Genomic DNA, 12,974 nt, shown 5'->3' with positions numbered 1-12,974 from the left:
GACTTGCAGCAGACTGAAAAGCTTGAACATGTTGATATTAAGGAAGAGGATGTGTTGGAGCTTTTGGAAAGCATCAAGTTGGATAAGTTACTGGGACTGGATAGGATGTATCCCAGGCTTCTGTGGGAAGTGAGGGAGGAGATTGCTGAGCCTCTGGTGATGATCTTTGCATCATCAATGAGGACGAGAGAGGTTCCAGAGGATTGGAGGGTTGCGGATGTCGTTCCCTTATTCAAGAAAGGGAGTAGGGATAGCCCAGGAAATTATAGACCGGTGAGTCTTGCTTCAATGGTTGGTAAGTTGATGGAGAAGATCCTGAGAGACAGGAATTATGAACATTTGGAGAGGCATAGTATGATTAGGAATAGTCAGCAAGGCTTTGTCAAAGGCAGTTCGTGCCTTACGAGCCTGATTGAATTTTTTGAGGATGTGACTAAGCACATTGATGAAGGTAGAGCAGTAGATGTAGTGTATATGGATTTTAGCAAGGCATTTGATAAGTTACCCCATGCAAGTCTTATTGAGAAAGTAAAGAGGCATGGGATCCAAGGAGACATTGCTTTGTGGATCGAGAACTGGCTTGCCCACAGAAGGCAAAGCATGGTTGTAGACGGGTCATATTCTGCATGGAGGCTGATGACCAGTTGAGTGCCTTGGGGATCTGTTCTGGGACCACTACTCTTTGTGATTTTTATAGATGAACTGGATGAGAAAGTGGAGGGATGGGTTAGTAAATTTGCTGATGACACAAAGGTTGGGGGTGTTGTGGATAGTGTGGAGGGCTGTCAGAGGTTACAGCAGGACATTGATAGGATGGAAAACCTGGCTGAGAAGTGGTAGATGGGGTTCAACCCAGATAAATGTGAGGTGGTTCATTTTGGTAGGTCAAATATAATGAAAGAATATAGTATTAATGGCAAGACTCTTGGCAGTGTGGAGGATCAGAGGGATCTTGGGGTCCAAGTCACTTGGGGACACTCAAAGCTGGTTGACTCTGGTTAAGAAGGCATATGGTGCATTGGCCTTTGTCAATCGTGGGATTGAGTTTAGGAGCCGAGAGGTAATATTGCAGCTGTATAGGACCCTGGTCAGGTCCCACTTGGTGTACTGTGCTCAGTTCTGGTCACCTCACTACAGGAATGATGTGGAAACTATAGGAAGGGTGTAGAGGAGATTTACAAGGATGTTGCCTGGATTGGGGAGTATGCCTTATGAAAACTGGTTGAGTGAACTCAGCCTTTTTTCCTTGGAGCAATGAAGGATGAGAGGTGGCCTGATAGAGGTGTATAAGATGATGAGAGGCATCGATCATGTTGTTATGAATGCAGCAGCAATGAATATGAAATTAAGGCAGGGTTTAAAACAAATCCCGAGATTTATTAACCTCTGCTCAAACTTAGAAAAGTAAACAAAAATTAACCTCCAGAAGTTAACAGGCGGCTCAAACTTAGAAACTGGACTGCAAAGGAAAAATAAACATGCAACAAACAAAATGGGTGGGGCCTCACACCTGTGACCAGTAACAACAACGTTGCATCAAAAATAAAAAATGCGAACTATATTACAGATCACGGGCTTGGTTTTTATACCGTTTGGAACATGACATAGCATCATCCCACTCACAAGACCATTACATCATCCCACTGTCCCGTTCAAACTGTGGGTATGTAACACCTCCCTCCAGAAAGGGGAAATTTTAGTCTATTCAGAGCAAAATTTTAACTACCATTTACAAAAAATATACAAATGTATAAAATCTACAATGTACATATAAGTATTATACAGCACCTTACAAACTAATATACAGTAGGAGTGTTACAAATATTAAGATTCCACCATTAAAAATTACATTGTAAATTCAACATCTAAACAGAATCACCAATCATACTACCTTTGCCTTTTATATGTGTTATTAAAATATCATATCACTATGAAATTAAACTTAAGTTTGATTAACATTTCCATTTTACCCAGTTGGGATGAGAATATCAAGAATTGCCTGAATTTTTGCCCCATTAAATGGAGGAACCAGTTTAACTCCCTGACTAGCAATAAACAGTTCCCTAGAACGAGGACTGATTCTTGGACCTTAACTTCGCTATCACTAACTCAAAATCCATTTGTTTTTCTGCAGCTTCTAATTGTTTCTCGAAAGCTACCTGTTCCAGGTGCAACTGACAGGGAACTTATCTAACTCCGCTTCAGCAAAATCTCCCAAATTTGTATAGTGTTCCGCGATTGTTCTCTGAATTATTGGCTTAGTTTTAACCGTCAGAATTTCTTTAAGCTTCAGATCTTTAAATTTCCCACACCTCACCCGTTACTGCATACACTAATGCCACAGGGGTTGGTGTTCCCAGAAAATTATTAATATCCATGGCTGCTAACCCACACATCAATCAAACAAAAGGAATCGAGTATCCCCCCCCCCCCTTTTCTAAATCAGATCGATAATTAAACAAACAAGCTCACAACGGGTTCAAATTTGGACGAGTCCCCACATTTGTTATGAATGCAACAGCAATGAATATGAAACTGAGACAAGGTTTAAAACAAATCCTGAGATTTAGTAACCTCTGCTCATACTTAGAAAAGTAAACAAACGACTAACTTCCGGAAGTTAACAGGCAGCACAAACCTTCAAACTTAGAAACTGTTCTTAATGAGTTCACATCCAAGCACAGACTAAAGTGATAAATTCAAAAGGCCATGTGATTTGTACAGTCAGTAAAGAGAGACTTCCCCGAACCAAACGATTCCTTCTAAGTATCGACGATGTGCTGATTCCACAGCTGGGAGATGCCTTCGCAGAATTCACCAGGAAATAAAAGGAATTGACCTTTTGACTGGCGGGTGGTCACTTCCTGACCTGGCAGGGGTTTAACTCAAATATGCATGCCACAATTCCTGAACGAAGTCGAAGGTCCCCAAAGTTGAAGTCATTCCCCAAAACGCTGAACGACATTAACTTTATCCAATCCTTTGAACTTGGATAACTCCGGTAATGCCTTCACTCTCCAATACTGGACTGCAAGGGAAAAATAAACGTGCAAAAAAACAAAACGGGTGGGGCCTCACACCTCTGACCGGTAACAACGTTGCATCAAAAATAAAAATCAGAACTGCATTGCAGATCGTGGGCTTGGTTTTTATACTGTTTGGAACATGCCATCATATGACATAACATCATCCCATTCACAAGACATCATCTTGATTCACATCATCTCACTGTCCCATTCAAACTGTGGGTATGTAACAGTGCAGATAGTCAGAGCCTTTTACCCCAGGATTGAAATGGCCAGCAGGAGAGGGTACAGTTTTAAGGTGCTTGGAAGTAGGTACAGAGTAGATATCAGGGTAAGTTTTTTTACACGGGTGAGTGCTTGGAATGGGCTGCCAGCAACGGTGGTGGAGGTGGATACAATAGGGTCTTTTAAGAGACTCCTGGACAGATACATGGAGCTTAGAAAAATAGAGGGCTATAGATAACCCTAGGTAGTTTCTCAGGTAAGGACATATTCGGCACAGCTTTGTGGGTCGAAGGGCCTGTATTGTGCTGTAGGCTTTCTATGTTTCTAAGAGGGAAGCCAGAATGGGAAATTGAAAAAGAGAGGAGGGGGAGGGGGGAGAAATTACTGGAGTTTAGAGAAATAAATATTAATGCCATTACATCGGAGGCTACACAGGTAGAATATGTGGCATTGCTCCTCCAACCTGACAGTACCCTCATCGTGGCAGTAGGAGAGGCTATGGACCAACATATGGGAATGGGTAGTAGAATTAAAATGTTTGGCTACCAGAAAATCCTGCTGGTTTTGGATGGAGAAGGTGTCCGCGACAAGGCGGTCCCCCATTCTATATCTGGGCTCACCAATGTAGGAGAGGCTACACTAGAAGCACCAGATACATTGATAGACTTGCAGTAATCTGTTGTCTCACCTGGAAGGACTATTTGGGGCCCTGAATGGTGGTGAGGGAGGAGGTGAATGTACAGCTCTAGCACTTTTGTTTGCAGGGTGAGGGAGATGAGGGAGATGAGGGAGATCGGGGGAGGAACGAATAGAGAAGGGCATCACAGGGAGGACAATCCCAGAAGAAAGTGGAGAGTGGGGGAAGGTAGCAATGTGTTTGGTGGTAGGTTCCTGTTGAAGGTGGTAGAGGTTATGGAGAATCACACACAAAATCAAACAATATCAAATTCCTAGAGCGGTAACATAGGATCAGAAGAGGTAGAATCCTTGTGGATGGAGTTAAGAAACTGCAAAGATAAAAAGACCCTGGTGGGAGTTATTTATAGGTGTCCAACAGTAGTGAGAATGTTGGCTACCAATTACAATAGGAGATAGAAAATGCATGTCAAAAGGACAATGTTATGATGGTAATGAGGGATTTGAATATGCACGTGGATTGGGAAGATCAGGTTGCTGCTGGATCCCAAGAGAGAGAATTTGTATTATACCTATGAGATGGCTCTTAAGAGCAGCTTGTGGTATAGCCTACAATGAGAAAGGCTATTCTGGATTGAGTGTTGTGTAACTAGGGAGCTTAAGGTAAAGGAACCCTTAGGGGTCAGTGATCATTTTATGATTAGACTTCACCCTGCAATTTGGGAGAGAGAAGTAAAAGTCAGATGTATCAATATTACAGTTGAGTAAAGGGATTCACAGAAACTTGAGAGTCTCTGTGAATGGAGCTTCAACAATGGCTGGAGCTTCTGGGAGCAACTTGGAAGGCGCAGAATAGATACATCCCAAATAAGAAGAAATATTTCAAAGGTGGCATGATGCAACTGTGGCTGACAAGAGAAGTCAAAGCCAACATAACAGCATAAGAGAGGGCAGATAAAGAGCAAAAATTAGTGGAGCGTTAAAAGATTGGTGTTTAAAAGTTTCTCAACAGAAGACAACTAAAAAGCCAGAAGGAGGGAAAGATGAAATATGAAGGTAAGCTACTCAATAATATCAGAGGATAACAAAATTATTTTCAGATTGTATAAAGAGTAAAAGAGAAGTGAAAGTTGACTTTGGACCATGGAAAATAACACCGGGGAGGTAATAATGGGGTTGAAAGAAATGGCAGAGCAATTAAATAAATATCTTACATCTGTCTTCACTGTAGAAGGCACTAGTAGTATATTGGAAGTTCGAGAGTGTTGGGGACAAGTGAGTACAATTGTGGTTACAAGGGAGAAGCTACTTGGGAAGCTGAAAGGTCTGAAACTGGATAAGTCACCTGGAGCAGATGGACTACACCCCAAGGTTTTGAAAGAGGTGGCTGGGGAGAATGTGAAGGCATTGCTCATGATCTTTCAAGAATCATCAGATTCTGGCATAGTTCTGGAGGACTGGAAAATGATAAATGTCACTCCATTCTTCAAGAAGGGAGGGAGGAAGAAGAAAGAAAAGTATAGACCAATTAGCCTGACCTCAGTGGGTGGGAAGATGTTGGAGTCGATTGTTCAGGATGAGGTCTCTGGGTACTTTGAGGCATATGATTAAATAGGCCAAAATCCACATGGTTTTCCTTAAGGGAAAATTTTGCCTGACAAGTCTGTTGGAATTCTTTGAGGAAATAACAAGCAGGATTGGCAAAGGAGAATAGGTAGATGTTGTGTACTTGGACTTTCAGAAGAGGATTTGAGAGTCCTCGTGCAGGATTCCCTTAAAGTTAATTTGCAGCTTGAGTCAGTGGTAGGTGAAGCCAAGTGGGTAGGAAAGGTAAAGGGCTGGAGAAGAAGCAATCTGATAGGAGAAGAGAGGATATTGGAAGAACAGGAAGATGGAGGGGCAGCAGGGGGAGGTGATAGGCAGGTAAGGAGAAGAGATAAAGAGGCCATATTTTAGAATGAAAGAACAGGGAAGGGGGAGGGGAAGAATTTATCAGAAGAAGGAAGTGCTGTCCATGCCATCAATTTGGAGGCTACTTAGATAGAATAAAAGTGTTGTTTCTCTACCCTGAGAGTTGCCCAATCATGGCAAAAAAAGATCAATAAAGTATCTATCTAACTATTGTGTCAGGATCTCCCAATGCAGCCTCCTCTACATTGGTGAGACCTGTCATAAATTGGGAGACCACTTGGTTGAGAACCTCTACTCCTACCGCCACAAGTGGAACTTTCTGATGGCCAAACATTTTAATTCCAATTCCTATTTTCATTCCTACGTGTCAGTCCATAGCCTCTTATTGTACCAAGATGAAGCTGCCCTCAGGGTGGAGGAACAACACTTTATATTCCAATAAAAATACTCCTCCCTCTATTTCTCCACTCTGATGTTTTACCTCCTCTCACCTGCCTATTCCCTCTCACTGGGCCCTCTTCTCCTAACAGATTCCTTCTTCTCCAGCCCTTGACCTTTCCCACCCACCTGGCTTCACCTGTCATCTTCCAGCTATCCTCATTCCCACCCCAACCTTTTTATTCTGGCATCTTCCACCTTCCTGAATAGTCAACATTGGGAAGAAAGGTCTCAGTCCAAAATGTTAATTTCCATAGATGCTGCCTGACCTGCTGAACTCCTCCAGTATGTTTTGTGTTTCTTCAACTCTGAGGAAGTACGTCCTTAATTTGCTTCAGTCTTTACCAGTGAGAGGGACCTCGAAAAATATGAGGTTAGCATGGAACAAGATAATGTGCTGGAATTTGTTAAGCTTAAGAAAGAGACAGTGTTGGAACTTCTGCAAGACATTAGGATAGATAAGTCAGAAGAGACTGTTATGCCATTGGCAATGATGTTTGCATCCTTACTTGCCAGAGGAGTAGTACCAGAAGATTGCAGGGTACCAACGTTATTCCTTTGATCAAAAAAGGTAATTGGGCTATTCTTGGAATTGTAGACTAATGAATCTTATGTCAGTGGTTGACAACTTTTGGAACCTTTGAAAAACGTTAGATTACAGTAGATAGGTTTCCAGTCTACTATGGAAAGTGAGGGAAAAGATTGCTACACCTTTGTCAACAGTCTTTGCATCCTCACTGGCTACAGGAGTAGCACCAGAAGATTAGAGGATGGAAAATTTTATTCCTTTGTTCAAGAAAGGGAGTAGGGATAACCCTGACCAGTATTATAGACCAGTGAGTCTCACTTCAGTTGTGGGCAAATAATTGGAGAAGATTCTTAAAGAAAGGATTTACAAGCATTTGGAAAAACAGTCTGATTAGGGATGGTCATCGTGGCTTGTGAGGGGCAGGTCATGCCTCACAACCCTGACTAAATTCTTTTAAATCTGACAAAACACATTCATGAAGATAGAGCTGTGGATGTGGTTTATATTGATTTTAGTAAGGCATTTGATAAGGTTCTCCATGGTAGGCTCATTCAGAAAGTCACGAGGCAGGGGATCCAGGAAAACTTGGCTGTACCATTAATGCTGCCCTCACCTGCATCTTCTTTATTTCCCAGACATCCATCCTAATCCCATCTTCCCACTACCTTAAAAGAGAGTTCTTCTTGTCCTTACCTACCACCCCATAAGCCTCCCTATCTAGCACATAAGTCTCTGCAACTTCACAATTCCCTTATCCATTCATTGCACCGTACTAATCTCTCTCCAGGCACATGCACCACCAAGTGACCAAAATGCTACACTTGCCCATTTACATCCTTCCTTATCTCCATCAAGGCTCCCAAACATTCCTTCCATTTGAGGCAACACATCACCTGAAAATTCATTGGGGTCATCTAAAAGTAATCCTGGAAATTATAGACCGGTAAGTTTGATGTCAGAAGTAGGTAAATTATTGGAATAATAATTGGTAGGAGTACTAAGAGATAGGATCTACAAGTATTTAGATAGACAGGGACTTATTAGGGAGAGTCAACACGGCTTTGTGCATGGTAGGTCATGTTTAACAAATCTATTAGAGTTTTTCAAGGAGGTTATAAGGAAAGTAAATGAAGGGACGGCAGTGGATGTTGTCTACATGGACTTCAGTGAGGCTTTTGACAAAGTCCCATATGGGAGGTTAGTTAAGAAGATTCAGTCGCTAGCTGTACATGGTGAGGTAGTAAATTGAATTAGACATTGGCTTAATGGGAGAAGTCAGAGAGTGGTAGTGGAGGATTGCTTCTCTGAGTGGAGGCCTGTGACTAGTGGTGTGCCACAGGGATCAGTCCATTGTTATTTGTCATCTATATCAATGATCTGGATGATAATGTGGTAAATTGGATCAGCAAATTTGCTGATGATACAAAAATTGGCGGTGTAGTGGACAGTGAGGAAGGTTGTCAAAGCTTGCAGAGGAATCTGGACCAGCTGGAAAAATGGCAGATGGAGTTTAATACAGACAAGCGTGAGGTATTGCACTTTGGAAGGAAAAATCAAGGTAGAACATACAAGGTAAATGGTCCGGCACTGAGGAGTGCAGTAGAACAGAGGAATCTGGGAATACAGATACAACATTCCCTAAAAGTGGCATCACAGGTAGATAGGTGAAGAGAGCTTTTGGTACATTGGCCTTTATAAATCAAAGTACTTAGTATAAGAGTTGGAATGTTATGGTGAGTTTGTATAAGGCATTGGTGAGGCCGAATTTGGAGTATTGTGTGCAGTTTTGGTTTCCAAATTACAGGAAGGATATTAATAAGGTTGAAAGAGTGCAGAGAAGGTTTACAAGGATGTTGCTGGGACGTGAGAAACTGAGTTACAGAGAAAGGTTGAATAGGTTAGGACTTTATTCCCTGGAGCGTAGAAGAATGAGGGGAGATTTGATAGAGGTGTATAAAATTATGATGGGTATAGATAGAGTGAATGCAAGCAGGCTTTTTCCATGGAGGCTAGGGGAGAAAAAACCAGAGGACGTGGGTTAAGGGTGAAGGGGGAGAAGTTTAAAGGGAACATGGGGGGGGGGGCTTCTTCACACAGCGAGAGATATGAGTGTGGAATGAGCTGCCAGATGAAGTGCTAAATGTAGGCTCACTTTTAATATTTAAGAAAAACTTGGACAGGTACATGGATGAGAGGTTTATGGGGCGATATGGTTCAGGTGCAGGTCAGTGGGACTAGGCAGAAAATGGTTAAGTACAGCCAAGAAGATCCAAAAAGCCTGTTTCTGTGCTACAGTTCTATTCTTTCTGTTGCTCCCAATGTGGCCTCACCTACATTGGTGAAACCCAATGTAAATTAGGGCACCACTTTGTCAATTACTTCTGCTCCATCCACCAAAAGTGGAATTTCCTGGTGACCAACTTTTTTGTAGAGAGTAGAAAGAATAAAAAATAAGTTACCTCAAACAGTCTAACAGGAGGCCGGTGGCTAGTGGTGTGCCTCAGGGATCTGTACTGATGTTGTTTGTTATATACATTAATGATCTGGATGATGGGGTGGTAAATTGGATTAGTAAGTATGCAGATGATACTAAGATAGGTGGTGTTGTGGATAAAGAAGTAGGTTTTCAAAGCTCGCAGAGAGATTTAGGCCAGTTAGAAGAGTGGGCTGAAAGATGGCAGATGGAGTTTAATGCTGATTAAGTGTGAGATGCTACATTTTGGTAGGACTAATCAAAATAGGACATGCATGGTAAATGATAGGGCATTGAGGAATGCAGTAGAACAGAGTGATCTAGGAATAATGGTGCATAGTTCCCTGAAGGTGGAATCTCATGTGGATAGGGTAGTGAAGAAAGCTTTTGGTTTACTGGCCTTTATAAATCAGAGCATTGAGTATAGGAGTTGGTATGTAATGTTAAAATTGTACAAGGCATTGGTGAGGCCAAATTTGTAGTATTGTGTACAGTTTTGGTCATCGAATTATAGGAAAGATGTCAACAAAATAGACAGAGTACAGAGGAGATTTACTAGAACGTTACCTGGATTTCAGCACCTAAGTTACAGAGAAAGGTTGAACAAGTTAGGTCTTTATTCTTTGGAGCGTAGAAGGTTGAGGGGGTCTTGATAGAGGTATTTAAAATTATGAGGGGGATAGATAGAGTTGATGTGGATAGGCTTTTTCCATTGAGAGTAGGGGAGATTCAAACAAGAGGACATGAGTTGAGAGTTAGGGGGCAAAAGTTTAAGGGTAACACAAGGGGGAGCTTCTTTACTCAGAGAGTCGTAGCTATGTGGAACGAGCTTCCAGTAGAAGTGGTAGAGGCAGGTTCAATATTGTCATTTAAAGTAAAATTGGATAGGTATATGGACAGGAAAGGAATGGAGGGTTATGGGCTCAGTGCAAGTCGGTGGGCTAGGTGAGAGTAAGCGTTCAGCATGGACTAGAAGGGCCATGATGGCCTGTTTCCGTGCTGTAATTGTGATATGGTTATATAATTGTTATATGGTTAATAGATAAGATATAATCAGGAAATATGTTTCCTTCATTAAAGGTGGCATAGTAGCATAATGGTTAGCATAATCATTTTACAGTGCCGGTGATCAATGATTGGGGTTTTGTTTTCCTTGACTGACTGGAAGGAGTTTGAATGTTCTTCCTGTGACTGCTTGGGCTTCCTCTGGGTGCTCCAGTTCCCTCCCACATTCCAAACATACATGGTTAGGGTTAGTGAGTTGTGGGCATACAATGTTGGCACCAGCAGCATGGCCAGACTTGTGGGCTGCCCTCAGAACAATTCTCAGACTGTGTTGGTCATTGATGCAAAGTGCTGCACTTTATTGTACGTATGTTTCGATAGACGAGGGGTGATTGATAAGTTCGTGGCCTAAGGTAGAAGGAGTCAATTTTAGAGAACCTAGCACATTTATTTTTCAACGTAGTCCCCTCCTACATTTACACACTTAGTCCGGCGGTCATGGAGCATACGGATCTTGGACCTCCAGAAAGTGTCCACAGATGGGTGATTGATAAGTTGGTGGCCTGAGGTATAAAGAAATGAGCTATATAGCTCTCGTTACATGCACTTGCAGGTCAACTCTTTGAGTGAAAATGCAGAAAGTTTGAAGTTAATAATTCATCTCCTTCTGCCTTAGGCCACGAACCTATCAATCACCCCACTGAGTTAGTAACTGATGAGTTATTAACTTCAAACTTTCTGCATAATCACTCAAAGAGTTGAACTGTATGGGCATGTAACAAGAGCTGTATAACTCATCTCCTTCTACCTTAGGCCACCAACTTACCAATCACCCATCTGTGGACACTTTCTGGTCGTCCAAGATCCGTATGCTCCATGACCGCTGGACTAAGTGTGTAGGACTAAATGTAGGAGGGTCTATGTTGAAAAATGTATGTGCTAGGTTTTCTGAAATTAACTCCTTCTACCTTAGGCCACGAACTTATCAATCACCTCTCATACATTTTTCATATAAAACAAGTCTTTTCTTAAGTGAGATTAGAACTAGGGGATATGGCCTCAAGATTTGGAGGAATAGATTTCAGACAGAGATGAGAAGAAACTGCTTTTGAGTTAGATAGATTTTTGCATAGCAGGGGAACTAAGGGTTATGGAAAAAAGGAGGTAGGTGGAGCTGAGTCCTCAGCCAGATCAGCACAATCTTATTGACTGGTGTAGCAGGTTCAACAGGACAGATGGCCGACTCCTGCTCCTATTTCTTATGTTCTAAAAAGAACAGGGAATTGGGATGACCATTTTTCTAGACAAACTTCCATAGAGCCAGGCTGTCTCTTTCTCAGAACTGTTACGGAGAGATTGGATCAGCTGGGCTTGTTTTCATTGGAGTGAAAGGATGAGAGGTAATCTGATAGAGGTGAATAAAATTATGAGATAGGGTCTGCAGAATCTTTTTCACAGGGTGTGTATACCAAAGATGTTAAAGATGAGAGGAAGAAGTTTTAAAGATGATTTCAGAGGTAATTTTTTTTTACACTGTATTGTTAATTTTCTGGAACTGGCTATCAGCGGAGGTGCTGCAATTAGTTACAATTTAAGAGGAATTTACACAGGCACGAATGGACAAAGTAGGATACAGACCTAATGAAGGCGAATGGGATTAGTGTAGATGGAGACAGGTTACAATGGGTATGAAGGGCTAAAAGGAACATTTCTGGTGCCGTGGTTCATAGTAACAGAACATCCTGAGATTATGGCACGTTGGAAACCATTGAGAGGATGTGATATAAGTAACCATAAATGATACTCGCCCTTTCTCCATTCAGTTCTTTAAAGCAAATTTATTCACTGCCTTTTTTTTAACTTAACGCTTCACCCATCCTGCTGTCTAATGAGAAAACCAGAGAGTGGCTGACTGATAACATCTAGTTAATGTTTGACTGGTTGTGGGAGGGAAGTTTATCCTGTTTCTAGGCTCTGAAAAATCAGTTCTTAAAAAGTTTCTTTAAATACTGATCTACCCTCAACCCTCCTGCAACAGCAGTAGGCAAAGCCATGTGTGACCAGGCCAATTATTCCAATTCCCATTTCAGGAGCAAAGTTTTATTTCAGAACTAACGGTGAACAATTTGCAATAGTAAAAATCCCGCTCAGCAGAATAAGATGCAGAGACGGTACAAAATGAAATTTCACAAGATTTAACACCAAGACTAAAACCAAACCTTCTCCCATTGTCACATTCACACCTCTGGGATGGAGAGAGATCATTGGGATCAGTGACAAGGCCAGTCCAGGATAACATAACATTAGCCAGCAACTAATTAAATGAACACAGATCACATCACATCAATTCTTATTTAAAACAAGCAGCACTGGGTACAGTAAGAGAAATATCAGAATGTGATATATAAAACCTATCATGATCATCTCCATCTTGTGCTAAACATTTACAACCCATTTAATTTGAGGAAATAGATGTTCCTTGCTGGCCATCTCCCTGTTCTGGAACTTGATTACCGTAATAAGATGAAGTGAAAAGGGTCTTCCAGTAATTGACATCAAAAGTGAAATGGATATCACACTCTGACATCTTACATCTGCTCTGATTATTTATAAATAGAAATCAAACAGTCACTCCAAACTTCTTATACTGTGTAAGGAGAACATATTGGTGAACCAGTAAAGAGAAACAGCGTCATTTCTGAGAGTTGAGTGGGAAAGGATTGGAAAGTCT

Source organism: Hemitrygon akajei, chromosome 12 (genome assembly GCF_048418815.1).
Source record: "Hemitrygon akajei chromosome 12, sHemAka1.3, whole genome shotgun sequence".
In the NCBI taxonomy this organism is placed as follows: Eukaryota; Metazoa; Chordata; class Chondrichthyes; order Myliobatiformes; family Dasyatidae; genus Hemitrygon; species Hemitrygon akajei.
Note: the sequence above shows the minus strand (reverse complement) of the source record.